Here is a 20,495-nt window from a genome sequence, read left to right as displayed (position 1 = left end):
AACATCCCAACCATAGGGAGGAACAACCCCACATTCTGCAGCCGCTGGTGCGGGGTACTTAATAAATGTTCCCTAGATTTAATGTTATTGGTGATTGAGGAGGTAGGGACCGAACTTAACAAAGTTAAGTCCCAGATTGCCACATTTAACGACGTTCATTCATCCACTATCAGGGGTGACAAAACCTGTAACCACCTAGAGAAATTAAAAGCCCAGATCGACAGCTATAAGAAAGAACTCACCGCATTTAAGCGGAACAAATTAGCCACAGTGGTATCGGATTATCAGAACCATACAGTGTATAGGTGGCTCCTAGGTGACTCAAGACCAACTAGACCCCAGAGAAGTTTTCGACAGCGCCGCCAGGGTCGAAGGCAGTACGTGACCTCCGACACTGGGTCATCTGCCTCCACCTCAGATACAGACCAGACTGACACCCGTCGACCACGTAATACAGCTTTTTTAGGACAGAGCCAAGAAGTAGGTCTACCCCCCAGCGGGGGACGCGCAGACCACATCCAAGGAAGGGGCGACGTATGGCGAAGGTGCAGGGACAAAAACAAAATCTAGTGTTTAATCTGACAGATAGACCTATGGATGAGGCCACATTGAGCCTCCTCTCACGTGGCCTGTCCTTTGTACCAATGTGCCCACATAAACCCTTTGAGACGACTATAGATATGTATAAATTTGGACGGAAACTCAGACTCCGTGAACACTATGGGGATACCAATATTGAAAACAGGTCCCCGTTCCGTCCACCATCCACGTATGACCCACCCTCATCCAATCCCAGTATAAAGACGTATACTCGATTGGTCGAACAGGATATTAACACAGGTACCCCGATGAAGACCTATGATAACTTATCCAAACAAGAAAGACAAGCACTCAGAACACTACGTGATGATACCACTATTGTCATTAGACCGGCAGATAAGGGAGGAGCGATTGTCGTGCAGGAATGGAGTGACTACAACAAAGAGATCTGTAGGCAATTAGCTGACACGTCGACCTATCTAGGCTGTGCCACCAACCCCATCCCGAATTTCAAAAAACAAGTGGACCGGCTATTACAACTTAGCTTCCAATCCAAGTGGATTGACAAACACACCTTTGATTTCCTCACGGTCTCACACCAAGTGTGTCCCATTATATACACCTTACCCAAAGTCCACAAAACACTCTCTCACCCACCAGGCAGACCAATCATTTCGGCTAAAAACTCGTTGTTGCAACCACTGGCAGTATACGTGGACTCATTTTTGCAACCAATAGTACAGCAGTCTGATAGCTACATCAGGGACACCATGGACTTCCTCGCCAAGCTATCCGAATTACCACAGCTGAGTGGCGATGTCAAATTGGCCACATTAGACGTTTGCTCACTCTATACCATCATTCCCCATGAAGATGGGCTGCAGGCACTGAGAGATGCCCTTGGGACCCACTCTCCGGGTGAGCCACCGACTGATTTTATCATCCAACTGGCGGAAGCAGTTTTGAAGTTGAATCACTTCTCGTACTTGGATAAGTACTATGTACAGCAATCCGGGACCGCTATGGGTTCAAATTTGGCGCCGGCATACGCCAACATATTTATGTCGGCCTACGAAAAGAAGCATATCCTACCAACGTATGGGGCCCATATCTGTATGTATAAACGCTTTATCGACGACATATTTATCCTATGGACCGGGACGACAGAGATGTTTCATCAGATGGTGCAGGCATTAAATGAACTGGATAATCCGGTGAGATTCACACACCAGATAGATGACCAGCAGATTCACTTCCTGGATATCACGGTCTCCATACTCAACCATGAGATCAGCACGACGCTCTTCAGGAAACCCACAGACAGGAACACCCTCCTCCTATCTACTAGCCAGCACCCACCAGCACTAAAAGAGAACTTACCCATCTCACAATTCTTGAGAGTCATGAGGAACAACTCCAACCCATTGATTATGGAACAACAATTGGACGACATGTCGCACAGATTTAAAGAACGTGGATACACTGACGGCTGCCTACAGCGATGTCTACACAAAGCCCGTGAAAGATTTACATCAATAAACAACGCTGAGTCCAACACCAGCTCTGTATTGGCAAGCTCCACCAACAAAATCGACAGGATGGTCTTCACTACAACCTTTGACAGTCAGTCAGGCAAAATAAACAAAGAACTGCGTAAGAGGTGGCCTATTATCACGTCGGATGCAGCACTGAAGGCGAAGAACCTACGACCTCCTATGATGGCTTATAGGAAATCACCAAACCTTAAACAGCTCCTATTGAGACCAACAGCGAATCCCACTGCACCTAACAGGACAACCTGGTTGCAAGAGCAGAAACCAGGATGCTATAAATGCACCGGTTGCACCACATGCCGAAGCATGCTCACCGGACCCACCTTCCCGCACCCACATTCTGGACGCCCTATCAAGATTAAATATAAACTACACTGCCTGATGGACCATGTCATTTATATCCTCGTATGCCCCTGCGGATTATACTATGTCGGGATGACATCGAGAAGATTCCGTGATAGAATGGCTAATCATAGGACTACCATTCACCAGGCGATTGAATCTAAGAAAGCAGAACAACCCGTACCGAGGCACTTTCTGACCCATCATCACCAAGTATCCAATCTCAGGTGCAAACTTATAGACTGGGTACCACCACCCACCCGTGGCGGAGACCGCATCATGAGTTTGAAACGAAGAGAGAGCTTCTGGATCCACAGATTAGACACTATCTCCCCTAGAGGGATGAATGAAAATAACCCGCTCTCAATATTTTTGGGGTAATAGAGCAGCTATTAAGGACCGCAGCCGAAAAAACTTTTTCCCACTAGACTCTATCCAGCTGTGATGGAGACACTCTTAGGTGAACTGTAGCAAAGCTATGAATACCCTCTACCTACGAGTCTGGTTAACACTTGTTTATTATTCCTATGTTTTCCTAGATATTTAGACTAAATCTAAATTCACATGAATACATAGTAACCGCGATATGACAGTTCACTAACTTTTTCTGCACGGGTGTGACGCGCGTAGCGCACACTAATATGACTGTATTAAATTGATTCTCATAATGTACTATGTGTGAGTCTCCAGGTCCCCAATATACCCACTTCACCATTATTAGGTTCATTTTCTCTATATCCTTTATGTCCACATCGGGCCAAGCCATTAAGTTTAACAATATTCACCCTTTAATATTTTTGCATTATTGTTGCACTTATAGTGTACATTGTGTACAACCGCATCCTCCTATACCATTTGTGGTCTGAAACGCATATTCCGCCGTGTGGAACGCATAACTTCCGGTTTCTAACCGGAAGTGACGAAGCGTTACCATGGATACCCGCAATCCGGCCGTGACAATCAACGGCTGGATGCGCAGGGCGGGAGACACAACAGACAGGTCTGTGCAATGGGGTTGACTAGATTTATCCCCCATTATTGCCACTTTTGTCACACTTGTTTAAAGCGGCCGGCGGAACGTGACTTCCGGTATGACCGGAAGTGACGTCACGGCCATATGGGCTTGTGACCCTTTCAGTAGTTAACTCTTGGGTATATATTCAGGGGGCCTGGGAGGCAACATGCAGATACCGGTTCCTGCTTTTGATGTTGACACTGACGCTGCTGTTTTCCTGATTTTGCTTTAAGAGACTGGCTAATACCTTGAGAAAGGTCCAAATTAGGACCGAAACGTTGGTGAGCCTTTTTGTTATATACCCTGCTTGTGACATGAAGATACACATGGAACCAAGTTTTGTGAATAAATGACTTTATTGCATATATTATAACAAGTCTGGAGAGTGCTATCTTTCTCCACGGTTAATGTGGAGAAACACTGTACTGTACTATGAGTTTGACCCAGTGATTGGATCAGACTTTGATTTGGCACCCCAGCCGTTACCTGCGCTGGGTGAGAGTGTGGGACTCCCCATATATATATATATATATATACATATATTTAAAAAAAAATGTGGGAAGGGGCATCATAGCATGGGCATTCTCTGGGCTCAAGTTTGTATTGCTCCTTCCCCATGAGGGGAGGGGTTGGGGGGTGCCAGTTCTCTTTCTGGCACAGGGCACCAAAATGTCTACTTACGGCACTGGTACCTGCCATAGGGCTGGACGAATCAATTGGTATGACAGCATGCACAGGCACTAAAAGTGGGCCATTTGCATATATTTGCAGACGGGTGGCCGCCATTAGACGCTGCTGCGTGCACTTTTGCGTGGGACTCAGAATCAGGCCCCCACTGTGTGCACCTGATTTGTTCTGTGCATTCTTAAGCAACGGAAGATCTGAAAACGTACCTACTTCACTTTGTACAGCTTTCCAAAAATCTCTATCAACAAGGGAATAAAATGTAATGTATTTGTTTTTCCTATGCTGAGAGCGTTGACAGTTAAATACTGCATGATATTTGAAAGACTGTAACAATCTTGAGCATGCCCTCCTGGGTATGTCTGTCTTTATGGTGCTCGCAAAAATCTTTCAGAGAGCAATATTTCAGCACACTAAGACAGCGTGCATTGTTACGCCAAAATGACACTCCATGCCAACCGTTTGATTTAACTTTAATGAACTTGTCCACTGGAGGACGGCACACCGTGATGGGGCTGCAAATCTGATGTTGCCTAGTTGTAAACATTTAAGTTATTGCTGTAATTGTAAATGACGCTCTGTGCTACAAAGCTGTCCCCCTGTTTAATATCACACATTACACAACTATATAGCGCTGCAGCCAGGTAGCACAAGGAAACTTCGGGCAGATAACTTTGCTCTGTGGATTTTAAACTTTTTCTTCAGAACTATTTTGCTTTTAAAACTATCTTAAGAAAATAATATTTAGTTTTTGCTTTCCAATACAAATGGCTCCAGATGTTTTCTTATTACGGGAATACTGATTCAATCAAAACATAATTATACCTGATATGTTTAATACGCCGGCTTTAGGCTTATTTCAAACAATGGCAAAAAAAAACAAAAAACAAAAAAACACACTAAGGGGCAGAAATCACGGAGAGTGATAAAGTTGAGAGATAAAGTACCAGCCAATCAGGTCCTAACTGCCATATTACAGGCTGTGGGGCAGATGTATTAACCTGGAGAAGGCATAAGGAAGTGATAAACCAGTGATAAGTGCAAGGTGATAAACGCACCAGCCAATCAGCTCCCATATGTAAATTAACAGTTAGGAGCTGATTGGCTGGTGCGTTTATCACCTTGCACTTATCACTGCTTTATCACTTCCTCGTGCCGTCTCCGAGCTTAATACATCTGCCCCTGTGTTTGAAAAATGGCAGGAGCTGATTGGTTAGTACTTTATCTCTTGCCACTTTATCTCTCTCCAATGCTTAATATATCTGCCCACAGGTGTGCTCTTACTTTGTCCTTTCTTTAACAGAGCTCATTCACACATCTGAAAAGGATCGGTGTGGGATCCTGCCGGTCAGGAGACCTATTATATTACCCCTCGGGTGGTGGTGTGGATCGCCACCCGAGTGGGAATACCGGGCTTGGGTCGGGATTCCAACCGTCTGCATTTTCCCAGCTGTCAGTAGTCCAGCGTTGGTTTCCTGGCTGCCGTATTGACCGCATCCCGTCTGTTTCCGTCCGATGGTAAATAGTTTTACCATCGCTTTTAAGTACTGTGCATGTATGGCCATAGGGTCTAATTCAGAGTTGATTGCAGCAGAAAATTTGTTAGCAGTTAGGCAAAACTATGGCCCTCATTCCGAGTTGATCGCACCAAGCAACATTTTGCTGCTGGTGCGATCAACTAATCTCCTCCTATGGGGGAGTGTATTTTAGCAAAGCAGGGCTGTGAACGCTTGTGCAGCCCTGCTATGCTAAAAAAAAGTTTCCTTCAAAACAAGACCAGCCCTGGACATACTTACCCTGTGCGACGGATCCAGCGATGAAGGTCACGGCTTTGACGTCAGACACCCGCCCTACGTTCGCCTGGACACGCCTGCGTTTTCCTTACCACTCCCCGAAAACGACTCCAAACGATGAGTTGCTGCCCCGGAACACCTTCCTGCAGTCAATCTTCTTGCGGTCGCTACTGCGACCGCTTTCTTCATAGTCAGCGTAATTTGCAGGCAATGACGCATGTGCGCATTATGGCCCCAGCGCATGCGCAGTAGTGACCCGCTCGCAGCTGTGCGAACAAAAGCACACTGCGATTGTTTCGGAATGACCCCCCATGTGCAGTGCAGATGGGGCAGATATAACGTGCAGAGAGAGTTAGATTTGGGTGGGGTATGCTCAAACTGAAATCTAAATTGCAGTGTAAAAATAAATCAGCCAGTATTTACCCTGCACAGAAACAAAATAACCCACCCAAATCTAACTCTCTCTGCACATGTTACATCTGCCCCCCCTGCAGTGCACATGGGGGGTAATTCCAAGTTGATCGCAGCAGGATTTAGATTTGTGCAGTGCAGATGGGGCAGATATAACGTGCAGAGAGAGTTAGATTTGGGTGTGGTGTGTTCAATCTGCAATCTAATTTGCAGTGTAAAAATAAAGCAGCCAGTATTTACCCTGCACAGAAATAAAATAACCCACCCAAATCTAACTCTCTCTGCACATGTTATATCTGCCTCCCCTGCAGTGCACATGGTTTTGCCCAACTGCTAAAAAAAATCCTGTTTCGATCAACTTGGAATTACCCCCATGGTTTTGCCCAACTGCTAACAAATGTGCTGCTGCAATCAGATCTGAATTAGGCCTTATGTATACAGACTCATTTACTTACATTGTTTTTTTGGACTATCAGTGTTAAAACATATATACAGGTTGAGTATCCCATATCCAAATATTCCGAAATACGGAATATTCCGAAATACGGAATTTTTTGAGTGAGAGTGAGATAGTGAAACCTTTGTTTTCTGATGGCTCAATGTACACAAACATTGTTTAACAGACAAAGTTATTAAAAATATTGTATTAAATTACCTTCAGGCTGTGTGTATAAGGTGTATATGACACACAAATGAATTGTGTGAATGTACACACACTTTGTTTAATGCAAAAAGTTATTAAAAATATTGGCTAAAATGACCTTCAGGCTGTGTGTATAGGGTGTATATGTAACATAAATACATTCTGTGCTTAGACTTAGGTCCCATCCCCATGATATCTCATTATGGTATGCGATTATTCCAAAATACGGAAAAATCCAATATCCAAAATACCTCTGGTCCCAAGCATTTTGGATAAGGGATACTCAACCTGTAATATATTTAATGGATGTGTTCAAAACACTTAAAAATAATATTAATTTCTACTATGCCTGAAAAGTAACCGCACAAGTGGAAATGAATAAAAATCGCTGAAATAACGTGGAGGTGTTTACACCTAAGAAAGACATGCGTGGATACTACAATACCAAACACCTAACCACTGGGCCACCCTGCTGCGATTCCCATTAATGAAAAACAGCTGAGAGATATCATGAGATGCAGGAATAATCTTTGCATCCTCTAGATCAGAGGTTCCCAAACGCTGTCCTCAAGGCACCCCAACATTCCAGGTCTTAGGGATAACCCTGCTTGTAAACAGATGGTATAATCAAATTGACTGAGTCACATGAGCCTAAGCATGGCTATCCTTAAAACCTGGACTGTTGGGGTGCCGTGAGGAACGCTTTTGGGAATCACTCAATGGCGGAGTGTTCTGGAAAAAAAATGTATATACTTTATATATACATTTTATTGTCTTTTATTTTAAATCACACATTTCTTACCAGTCATACCCAGGGATTAGACCCCATGACCTGTTACACTGACAGCAGACACTTTACTGATAGAGCTATTTGCTCCTGTACAGGAAGCATGAGAATTGTAACTTTATGAAGTTACGTGTAATTGTCAGAGAAGTAACTTCATATCGTGAAAAGATAGTGACAGCTATCAATAAATTTAATTAAATGGTGTCACAGAATGGGAGGAGAAGTGCCCCCCTTCAGAGCAGGTGCCCGGCGGCAGATGACTCCGTTGCCTCTCAGAGTTCCGCCTCTGGAACCATTGTTTTAGATTATGCAGTATGTTTACCTCATTACTATCATTACATTAAGCACAACTGTACTAGCCAGTGCTGGTCAGACATTGGAAACAGATTGATGGATAAACCTATAAGATATAAATGCCCCTATCAGCATGCAGGATACCTCTAATCCTATTCCTAATCCAATACATGCAATAATAACCCATATACCATTTTAGTTTGAGGTGATTAATGATGAGGGTGGAAAACATGCAACCATCCAATAAGTACAACCAACCATTCACCTGGGCAAGTGCAAGTGAGGTGATATACATAGAAGATGACAGGAAAACAGCCATGTCTCCTTTTACCTACAGCTTCTAGTTCCATACTGATAAGCACGCAGTAGAAGCATACATATACTAAGCAGTGATAAAAGTGGAGAAGTGAGCCAGTGGAGAAGTGGACCATGGCAACCAATCAGCTGCTCTGTATACTTTTATGGTATGCAAATTATAAATGTTACGTCAATGCTGATTGGTTGCCATGTGCAACTTCTCCACTGGCTCACTTCTCCACTTTTTTTTTTACTGCTTAGTACATCTCCCCCCTGAGTACTGTATAATGGACAAGTAACAATCTATTAATCAAAAGGCCTTCCATTCTACAAAGGAAAATTATATATTAAATACAGTAATGATACAGGGCCACAGTCAAACATTCTAGCATTTAAAGTTTTATATTTAATTAGTACAAACTGCAATAGCAGTACAGAATCAATTCATACAGTTGCTGAAAAAATACAGTTGCATAATAAGTTTGCATAATACTAAGTTAACATGTGAGTGTGGAGCCGGTGAGGCTGGCAGACAGGGGCAAAAGTTGCTCTGATTCTGGAGAAAGCAGTGTGGGAAGAAATTTTAATTTCTGCACGCTGCTGCCCCCGGTGGGGAGTCTGGTGCAGTCACCTTTGAGACCTACAGAAGCAATCTGGTTGCGTTAACTATATCACATGACTGTTATCCAATAAAAACAAAGAGCATCTAATTCTGTATCAGTTAACCAATGTATAATATGTATAAATAGGAACCAATAAGTAGGGTTCAATGTCCTCTCTTTTCTTGCTGTTTTTAACATTTTTGATTACGTTTCGATGTGTTCATGACGATGAAGAAATAAAGCAATATAATGTGATACTGTAACAAGGAAATACAGTTTCCAGGCAGTCACAATGGTCTTTGTTTTTGGGCTAATCTGATAGTTCCCTAAATAGACAGGCCACATTTACATTTTTATTGGCTAACCAGATCTTGGCAATGCTTAATGAACTTCACCTTGCAATTTATTTTCAGACGCTCCCGTCCTCCTTTGTGACTTTTCTCTCTTTTCATTTAGCACAAGTGATTATAAATCCTAGACTCTAGTATTATTTTATAGAGAATCTGTTATATTCATAGAAAAAATAGACTAGAACCAGAAAGCTCTGACAATGTGTGTATGTAAATTATCGGCTTCTTTTAATGTATACATGGATCGAAACTTATAGTGGCCAAAGTAAACAAGATAACAAACCGTGTTCATACAATTTACAATGATGGACGTATTTAATGGGATCCGGTCTGAAGATCGACACTGTCTAGGTCGACAGTGTTTAGGTCGACCACTATAGGTCGACAGTCACTAGATCGACAGGGTTTCTAGGTCGACATGTGCTAGGTCGACAGGTCAAAAGGTCGACATAAGTTTTTTTTAAAAAAAATGTTTTTCTGAGCTTTTTCATACTTAACGATCCACTTGGACTACGACTGGAACGGTAATCTGTGCCGAGCGCAGCGGCAGCACCTTGCCTGAAGCATGCCGAGCGAAGTGAGCCATGCGAGGGGACACAGTGCACTAATTAGGGTTCCCGGTTACTCTACGAAGAAAACGACACCCCCCTAAAAAAACTCATGTCGCCATTTTAACCTGTCGACCTTCCAACCCTGTTGACCTAGTGACTGTCAACCTACAGTGGTCGACCTAAACATTGTCGACCTAGACACTGTCGCCCTAATGATCCACACCCATATTTAATGGCATAACCAAAATATACTACTGGTTTAGCAGGTATGCCATCACATAGGCAGCATTCACAATGTTAACAGTCTCATAAAGTCGGTCCCAGAGTGCCGACATGGAATTTTTTTTACATATTTCATATCGACATAGTAAAAATGTCTACACTAGGTTTAGGTCTTAGTGTTAAGTTTAGGTTTAGGGGATAAGGTGAGAATTAGGGATAGATTAAAAATAAATGATTGACACTGTGATTATATCGACATTCTCATGTGACATTATGAATGTTGGTATGGTCAATGTCGACCAAATATACTGAACCCATTTAGAGGTATCAATACAATTTTTATATCTAGGACAAGAAGGAAAACTGATGCCTGTGGACCTCATCTGTAAGCAAATTAACTTAAAGCATTATATTTACTGCACCACCTTTAGCTCTGCACTCTATATCATATCCCAACTTACGACCCAGTATCCAAGTAGCAATATTTAATATCTAATATACAGATGGAGCCCTGCTCATCTATCCCTTTAATAGGATTAATTGAGCCAGTGCTGTCGGAATTAACCCCCTGCTTTAATGACTTATTCCCCTGCTGTATTGTTCTCTCTGTATTGTATTGCAGCTGAGAACAATAGATGAAAGGCTTATGCTAATAAACCTTGGTGCACCATGGCGCAGCAGAGAAGGCTAGATGAGCGACAATACCTACTGTATGTATAACTGGTAGAAAAGGTTTGCAGTAACATTTCAGACTCCTAACTTAATAATGTTATATAATAGACCCTAAAAAAAGTCAAACTCTCTCTTTTTAGCACATGTTGGGGTCTATTTATTGAGCCCCCCTGAATTGCAGCAACAGAAATTCTTCTTTTTGGCTATCAAGAAAAAAAGTCACCGGGACAGATGAGCGACGGTTATCTATCTGGTGACACCGGACTGTAGCAGTAAGAGTAATCTCGCCACTTGCCAGTCAAGTTACTTGCCTGAGATCACCGGTGTGAGCCATCTTATGGGATCCCATGTGGACCCTGGAGCATTTAAGCTAAGACTTGGGCTTCCAGCTCCTGATTCCAACAAAATAAAAAATAAAGTCTAGTATACAATAAAATAAGTAAAATTTGAAAAAATATAATAATCATCATCACCGTCATCCTAATAAAGGAAAATATTTTAATAATCAAGCATTTATCCTATGGGCAACCTCCTGAGATGTTGTTAGATGTCTTATCTATTTAATATAAAATTATCACATGGCATACAATCTATCAAAACCTACACTGTGTGATCTTCAATGTATCCGAGTGCCGGAGGTATCTTCCTAAACCACCAATGTGACTAACAACACCGGACTGCCAGCGGGAGCTACTTCCCCAGGCATTGGTGAGCTGGCATACTGTAGCCTCAGTATGATTATATAGAGGAATGATCCTTCTCCTCACCCACTGTGCATTGTAATTGCAGTGGATCACTCAGTGGATCACTCTTCAACCTACTTCGCTCAAATGCGGATTTTTAAAAAAAAAGATATTCTGGAATGAAGGTTCCCAGTAATGTCATATGGGACTGACTAGTTTCTATTGCAGATATTATTACTGTACTCTGTACTATTATTACCAGTGGTTTAAAATATGCACATGACGGCTGTGTGTCTACCTACATTCACTTCTAATGTTCTCTCTCCTCTCACTCAGCATTTATATTTTAAGTGTTTATATGTATTTTTTTTATATTTGTATTTTTAGCCCAGATCCATTATTTTGCATGCTAATTCTGCCCTAGACAAACAGAGTTTCCGTAGATTTTGAGATTACCAGTTTAGCTTTAGGTAAATCATTATACATCATTATACCAGTCCTACATAGTTCAGCCAAGTCATTTATAGGGTTTAATCAGTATGCCAGGAGGCTTCGTTTCTGTTTTATTTACTTTATATAGGCCTATCCCCACCAATCCTGACAGTCTGGGTGTATAGGAATATCCTATAGATTGTACACTTGCAGCAAGGTCCACTTACCTCTTTGGGGGAGATGTACTAATCAGTGATAAAAATGTAGAAGTGAGCCAGTAGAGAAGTTGCCCATGGCAACCAATCAGCATTGACTTAACATTTATAATTTGCATACTATAAAAATATACAAAGCAGCTGATTGGTTGCCATGGGCAACTTCTCCACTGGCTCACTTCTCCACTTTTATCGGTATCCGGTCAGATGGTCGAGAATGTTAAGGTCGACACTCATTAGGTCTACATTGACATGGTCGACATGGACAAATGGTCGACACATGAAAATGGTCGACACATGAAAAGGCCAACATGAGTTTTAAAAAAAAAATCTATTTTGGAACTTTTTCATACTTTCTGATCCACATGGACTACGACTGGGAACGGTAACCTGTGCCGAGCGCAGCAGTAGCGGAGAGAGGCACCTTGCCTGAAGGGTGAGCCATGCGAGGGGACGCAGTGCACTAATTGAGGTTCCCCATCACTTTAGAAAGAAAATGACACAAAAAGGTAAAAAAAACTCATGTCGACCCTTTCATGTGTTAACCATTTTCATGTGTCGACCATTAGTCGATGTTGACCATGTCAATGTCGACCAATAGTGGTCGACCTAATGAGTGTCAACCTTAACATTGTCGACCATTCATACCGGAACCATTTAATCACTGCTTAGTACATGTCCCTTTGTCTGTTATTACCCAGTCTCATTTTATTACTGCTTTGTTACCAATTATTGGGGCCCATTTATCAACAACTTTTATCATATGCAACGAGTTTTAAAACTCATCGCGTATGATAAATGGTGCTCCAACCAATAAGCTCCCAACTGTCATTTTTCAAACACATGTCAGTTAGGAGCTGATTGGCTGGAGCACCATTTATATGCCTTTATTTATCATTGAGTGATAAATTTCACTGTCAGTTTTAAAACTCATTGCATATGATAAAACTTGTTGATAAATGGGCCCCATAAAGTGCAATGGAATAAGCTGCCACAATATAAGTAACTGTATTAAAAAAATAAAAAATAAATGCATAATAATGCCTAGAGAAATCAGGATTGTGAGTTACAGATTTTCAGTAACAAAACATAGGTCTGTCTTTAGAAAATTATTAACGCAGAAGGCACAAGTTTCTCATGTGCATTGAACACACTAACCACAAAAGTACATTAAGTGCAAACAATTGGAAAACTTCACAGCCACAGAAATTAGTTAACGATAAGCATTATCAATACCATAATACATTACATGCACAAGAGCATAAGATAGAGAATCTCACTTTACCTGTTGCGTTGATTTATAAATATTTTATTTGATATGTTTTGCATCTAACAAACCATAGCCCCTCCTCCCCCTTCCCCCGATAATTTAGCTACTTTTCCATCCACTATTCTAGTATACTTTGCTTTTTATGGACATAGGTCAGCTCATCAGAAGATATCGTACTCTAGTTTTTTGTCACACAAAAGAAAGTAGTAATTGAAAACCTGCCCAAAACCTTCAGAACGCTTAAACCCTTAAATTGTTGGCACATGAAAGATACCTTCCTATGAAGCTCAGTCAGGACCCTGGACAGCTAATCACCACGACTTGTCACCAGGATATGAAGACAATTCTGGCATGTTCATGAGCCTACAGAGCTTTCATTGTGGAGTTAATGTCAACCGTCAATGTTCCTTTGACTGACAGCTGAAGGGGAGGGGGAGGCCGGGAATGCGGGCTGATAGCCAAAAGGCGAGGTGAGTACCTCATGTCTGCTCTGTCACCTGAGATGAGGCCCTCACCTCAATGTCAGCACAACCTTTCATACAAAAATCAATCCCTTGCCTGTTATAAACTGCGTTTAAATCAATATAAAGCTACCTACATCTTCATTCTTTCCAATATGTAAAAGCAAAGGTGGGTTTAAAAGAAGCATGTTTTGTATTAATTTTGATATAAAAATGCAAGTGTCATCATCGGACAGCAATTAAGACGCGTAGCTATGTGGCATTAATACATTATCCGATAACTCTACAGTAGCTTTTCTGTTCAGTTGCCAGACCGGAAACTTTTCCCTCTGCAGCGCAGAGGCACAGACTTAGCATGGAAGCTTGTATCTCAAGGCTAAATAGTCCCTTTAAAAGTCACAATGATTAATATTCTATGCAAAAGTAGCTCATACACAGAGCTTAATACCACACAAATCAAACTAAACCGAAATTACACAAATACGACTTTGTCTTTTTGAAGATTATTACCGCAGATTAAATTTAGTTGTTTTTTTTCCTGTTTGTTATTTTTTTCTTCTTCACCCATTTAATGCCTTTGTAAAGAGACTTAATATATGCAAAGTACCCATTTTGCACTTATGGGAATACAACAGATTAATGAATAGAAAACATAAAAGAATGATAACTGGAAACTGTGAGTAACCGCTATGTAAAGAAAGTCAGTATAATTAACAACTTAAATCAGGAATCATTTGGCAAAGTATCGGAATGTAAACATTCTCCTCTGCAAGAATAAAATTGTTGGTTACTAGCTGAATGCAGTCCCGTAAATCTATTGTGCATCTAGACGTCGTGCGGTTTTACTTGTGAAATGCTGTTGTTTGGTCTGTGCTCGGGGGCCTAATTAGAACTTCTTTAATGAAATGGGAATTTCTTCATCATTTGACCCTGTGTTCAAAACTTCAGGAGTGCTAATTATAAAACCATAGAAAAAAAGTTTAAGCCAATGTTTAGACTTTAAAAGTTAATGTTGGATGATTGCTATAGTTACAACAATGTTATAGGTTGTTAGTGTTAGGGAAAAACCACAGCAGTTTTACCCATCACAAAAATGTGTCTATAAACATAGCATTTAAAAGAGAGCCCTCTTCCCCCATCTCCCGGCAGCCCTGCCGTGAGCTCTGTTCTCCTAATCAGTCTTTACTATGGTGCTCAATAATGATTAGCTATGTAGACAATTAGGCCAAATCTGTACAAGGGCAAATTGCATAGAGCTGGTCATATAGGCACTGGGCCAGGGTCACAATGCACAAGAGACCCTTCCTGCTTTCTGGCTGAGTTGGTGAACTGGGATGTGGTGAGCATTCTGACGTACAGGATCCTGGTGATCAAAAGACCAGCGCCAGAATGCCAACACCTGTCAGAGTGCCAACGCCGGAATCCCAACAGCCAGAATACCGAACGTAAGTATACCGGGGAGGGTTAGGGTTAGGCTGTGGGGGCAGGGTTAGGGTTAGGCTTTGGTGGGAAGGTTAGGATTCAGGTGGAGGGTTAGGATGCGAGAGGTGAGGGTTAGGCTGCAGGGGGGAAGCGAGGAGGGGGATAGCGTTAGGCTGCAGGAAGGGAGGATTCCCGGGGGCGGTATTCTGACTGCCGGCATCCTCTCTGCCAGTATTTCGTACCCAACACGGTGAACTGATGTGTGCCAGTGTTGGTCATTGCCTGAACAAACCTTATCCCGCTATGTATATAACCTATGCCATAGGCAAATACATACAGTTCAAGAGTGTCTGTTATATTAATTTATTAAATTGTTCAAACAATGCCTACAGTATATAACCCATGCTTGCTACTCTCCTGGAATGTCTGGGAAAGTCCCAAATTTTGGTGAACCCTTCCAACTCTAGAGAGAGTAGGCCAGCCTCACAGTTATGCCCTTGTTTCCCAGAGAAGTGGGCAGTTCAGGGGCTCAATGACGGGATTCGTTGTGAATGGCATCATCACAGCCATGAAACCATGGCCCAAAGCCTTAACATTGTGGCATTGTATAGCAGGGTTGGAGCCTTGATGACACAGACTGCCCCTTGGAACTACCTGTCCATCGTGATTAGCATGGGAAGTCAATGCCACTGGCCGATTTTACTGGGTGGGATGGTGGCTTGCAGCCAGTACAGGCTGATTTCCTCATTTTTCCACAGACTGACATCATTGAGAAATACTGTGACACCGCCGGGACAAGCCTTTCGCAATTGAATTGCACGTTACACGGGAACATGCATAAGTGAAATTACCGTATGGTATCTCTATGGGTTGAGTCAAGCCACACATAAATGAAGATTTTTTCACGGCTATTTGTATACTGGTCTTTGACTTATATATGGTAACTGAAACTTTGCGTACAATAGTCCAGGAAATTATTAGTTTAATGTAAATGAAAAAGTGTGAAGAACTATTTAAGCTACACTATAACCTATTAAATTATATCAGATGTGCCCCCTCTCTTAGCACGGGGGGGGGCAGTCCTCTTCCGGGGTCTCCGTCTGTTCTTTCTACATAAGACAGTTGTGCTGAAGGTAACATCAGACACAAGCTTGGGAGAACTTTTTCCAGACATTTTACTCAGTCACTGCAATTTAAGTTGCTAATTCAATAAACTTTTCCCATCTAATGTACCACATTCTTAACGCTTGAAAGCAAATTGGAAGAAAAGTCTTTTAAAAATACATTAGACCAAAGTACGAGTTACCTTACGGGCTACTAACAACAGTCACAGATACAGTGTGCATGCTAACGTTTTATACCTTGGAATTGTATTCCCTGATATAAAATTAAAGTAAAATCATGGCACTATATATAAAGAAACGACAACTACTTTATAATTGCACTTACATTTGTTATGCAGGTAGGCTACAGTTCTCTGCTATCAGCCATTTCAGGGTGCAATCCTACTAAAGTCACTAAACTGAAGGTAGAGGAGCTGATTCTGCACCGCGTCCAGGTCCATATGTGGCCAGATCAAGGGAGAGATGTATCAAACCTTGGAGAGATAGGGGTCTATTCATGAAGCAGTGAAAAGAGTGGGGAAGTGAGCCTGTGGAGAAGTTTCCCATGGCAACCAATCAGCTGCTCCGTACAATTATATAGTATGCAAATTCTAAATGTTACTTCAATGCTGATTGGTTACCATGGGCAACTTCTCCACTGGCTCACCACTCCACACTTTTCACTGCTTCATGAATAGACCCCATAAAGTACTAACCAATTAGCTCCTAACTATCAGATTACAGGCTGTTTGAAAATTGACAGTTAGAAGCTTATTGGTTGGTGCTTTTTCTCTCTCCACTTTATCTCTCTCCGCGGCTTGAAACATCTCCCCCCAGTAAATTTTAGCAAACTGCAAATGCACCGTAGCAAACATACGCATCTTTGCATGGCTGTTTCTGGGGGTCAGCTGGGTGACAGTTGGGTGTGCGCACGGGAAGAGGATCCCCTTGTGGAAGTGTCACAGGCATGTAGCCAGAGTTGCATCCTGATCTATGAAGTGTATATGCCTAGAGGAGGCCTATTTCAACTGGATCTCTTGCCTCAAGCACAGGGTAGGTGTAAGTGCCAATAATACCGATGATGATGATGTTTGTGAATGGAAAACATGGGCCAACGAGACGTGTGTACATGATGATGTACGTAGACTTGCTTCAGCGTTCCGTTTGCAAAATATCTGCATTGTTTGACTCAGAATCAAGCCCAGAATGTTTGTTGTGCACAGGAAATTAAATTGCTCCATTATTATCACAACTCTATTTCTGATACCTTACATTCTGATAGACTAATAATAATACTGTTACATCAGTAAATGTCATTAGTATCTTTATACAATGTCATTTGTATATGATAAGCCAGCACACATGTGTGTCCCAGACTTTGTAGCCTGCTTGTGTATGACAGGATAATGATGCTACAACATAAACTTTAAAATCGCTGAAACACCCGAAAAGAGCAGTAAAGAGTTACACCACCATTTATAGAGAACGCAACGCACAGCGACTAAACAGATAATAACATTGATTAGTCTAGAACAGGTTTAGTACAGGTTAATTAATGAAAGCATCCTTCGCATTTGCTGCATGTTTATACTATTTGCACTGTATTATTGATGGAGTCTTTCAAATTACATTGATTAGGATGATGCTTAAATACCACAAAATCTATTACTGCGCACTGTACGACTTTATTCATTGACACTTTTGTTCTAATTACACATTAATAGCAGCAGTGGAAAATGGTCTTTAATTTCAATATGTTTTGTATGAACCACAATCTTTAAGAGGGTTCCCATTTTATTTAAGACATTTACAAAATCTACACACTTCCCAAGGAAAACACTTGTGAGTGGCTGGACAGTGGAGAAGACCACCAATCACTCCTTCCTTTAGTTATCATTTTATGGTGATTTTTTAAAATAAAAAATGTTTTACTCATAATCAGCTTCTGTCATATTATAGACTGTGCAAGATAAATGATAGTTAGGAACGAATTGATTGCTAGGTTCAACATCTCCACTTTATCTCTCTCCAAAGTTTGGACTTCTCCCCCTTTGACTTCAATGAACCAATAAAAAGAAGAAATTATTTTCCACTTGGACCTTGGCGTGCGCTGAATGGACCATCATGACCCACCAGTGCCATAAAGGGGTTGGGGCTGGGAGACCGGCGCTCGGAATCCCGGCGGTCAGCATACCAACCCGGGATCCCGGCCACAGGTTCTATTCCTACTTTATGGGTGTCACGGACACCCACGAGTGGGAATAGTCCTTGTGGGTCGGCATTCTGTCTGCAGGCATTTTGATTGCTCGGGATCCCGGCATCGGCATGGTGACCACGAGGATCCCTAGCGGCAGTCACATGACCACATCCCCTATAAAGGTGTTCTGCAGTGCACATCAGTTGCCTCTAGTCTCTCAGTCATGGAAAGATCCAAAGAACGCAGAACACAAAGGATCCTGTTATAAAAGGTGGCCTTCCCAGGGAAGAGATCTCCACGACAAGTGCTATCACTTAGAAGGTAGGGAATTTAGTAAGCTTCTTAAATAAAGCACAAGCCCCTTTTTAATTGCCCTGGGGAGCTAAATATGATGTAATAAAATGTTCTGTGAGCTAACTGGAATCTTGGAGTACTTTCTAATTCCCAGAAGCAACGTTGCAGAATTAATTGCTGAACATCTGCAGCATTCCACTGGCTCAAACGCCTATCCTAATAATTATGCCAAGTTTAAGCACTTGCAGGAGTACATTAGTAAAAAAAAAAAAGAGCAGGATTTGCTCATGTTTCTTAAACTTAATAGTTATTGCTACAATTAAATATTTCAAAGAATAAAGCCATATTGAGTCCCAGACGTAGCAGTAAAATGCTGTACTAAAGCACAAGAAGGGCTTACTGATATGCCTTATACAATCAGTAACCATCCATCCATCCATCCATCCATCTATCTATCTATCTATCTATCTATCTATCTATCTATCTATCTATCTATCAATCATTTTTTGTCCTTTAGGCTCCTGTGTATTCTGCATCTTAGCTCAAGATAATGCAATAACTTTTAAAACTGATAGAGATGTCGACTGTCTACAGAACGACTTAATCAAATTGGAAGTTTTGGCTGCAAAGTGGAGTATGAAGTTTAATATAGAGAAATGTAAAGTTATGCATTTTAGGACAAAGAAACAACATGCAATTTATAAATTAAATGGGGAAATGATAGGCGTATCATATCAGTAATGGAGAAAGATTTGGGGGTACTCATCGACAATAGACTTAGCACTAGTGACCAGTGTGAGTGTGCAGTAGCAAAGGCAAATAAGGTACTAGCATGCACAAAATGGGGGATGGAGACAAGGGGAGAAAGTGTAATCCGACCACTATATAAATCGTTGGTACATTTGGAATACTGTGTTCAGTTCTGCGCACCACACTATAAAAAAGACATATTGGAACTCAAAAAAGTTCAGAGAAGAGCTACCAAACTGATTAAGGACATAGAGTCATTGGACTATAATGAAAGGTTAACCAGGTTAGATATGTTTACATTACAAAAGAGGCGACTAAAGGTGCACATACACTAGACGACCTGTAAATGATGATTTCTCGTTAACAATTTCCCTTGGACTCCCCCGCGAGCTGCCCAGCAGTCCTGGGCAAACGATATAGTACAATACACATAAGATATATCTTAAGATCTGGGAGTGGCTACATCCAGGAGCACGCTGTCATTGACTATAGCTTCAGATCTACCCTGCAGCAGGGAAGATCAGAAGCTCCAACCAACGACCAGCGGGACGGCACTGTCAGGAATCGACTTACCACAGCTACATCTGTCCGTCGGTGCGGTCCCCGTCCGGGGTCTCTACTTCTTGCTGTCGCTGGTCGCCTTGTCGCCGGACGTCATCTTGGGCCTAGGAACGCTCCTGTTGTCAGCGGGCGTGCATGACGCCGCGTTCCCGCCGAGCCGCGGCATGGGCGCCGCCATGACAGTTTCCATCAGACTGCCGCATAGGCCAATCCGGAGCTTGCCTGCACCTCCTCATTTCACTTCCCACCAATGCCTACAGACCGGGGGGTATATCAGGAGCAACAGGGTGAGTCAGTCCTTGTCCTGGACTTCGTGTCACTCCTATGACCTGTCTCTCTGGCTCTGTTCTC

At 42.0% G+C, this 20,495-nt stretch overlaps 1 protein-coding gene across 1 annotated transcript in view; it reads right to left on the bottom strand.

Moving 5' to 3' along the window:
* PLXDC2 (plexin domain containing 2) overlaps positions 1 to 20,495 on the bottom strand; it is a 1,323,386-nt gene that overhangs the window by 1,226,661 nt on the left and 76,230 nt on the right. The window lies entirely within an intron of this gene.

The sequence above is a fragment of the Pseudophryne corroboree genome, chromosome 5 (assembly GCF_028390025.1).
Source record: "Pseudophryne corroboree isolate aPseCor3 chromosome 5, aPseCor3.hap2, whole genome shotgun sequence".
Taxonomy (NCBI): Eukaryota; Metazoa; Chordata; class Amphibia; order Anura; family Myobatrachidae; genus Pseudophryne; species Pseudophryne corroboree.
Note: the sequence above shows the minus strand (reverse complement) of the source record. Positions and strands in the feature narration are given on the sequence as shown.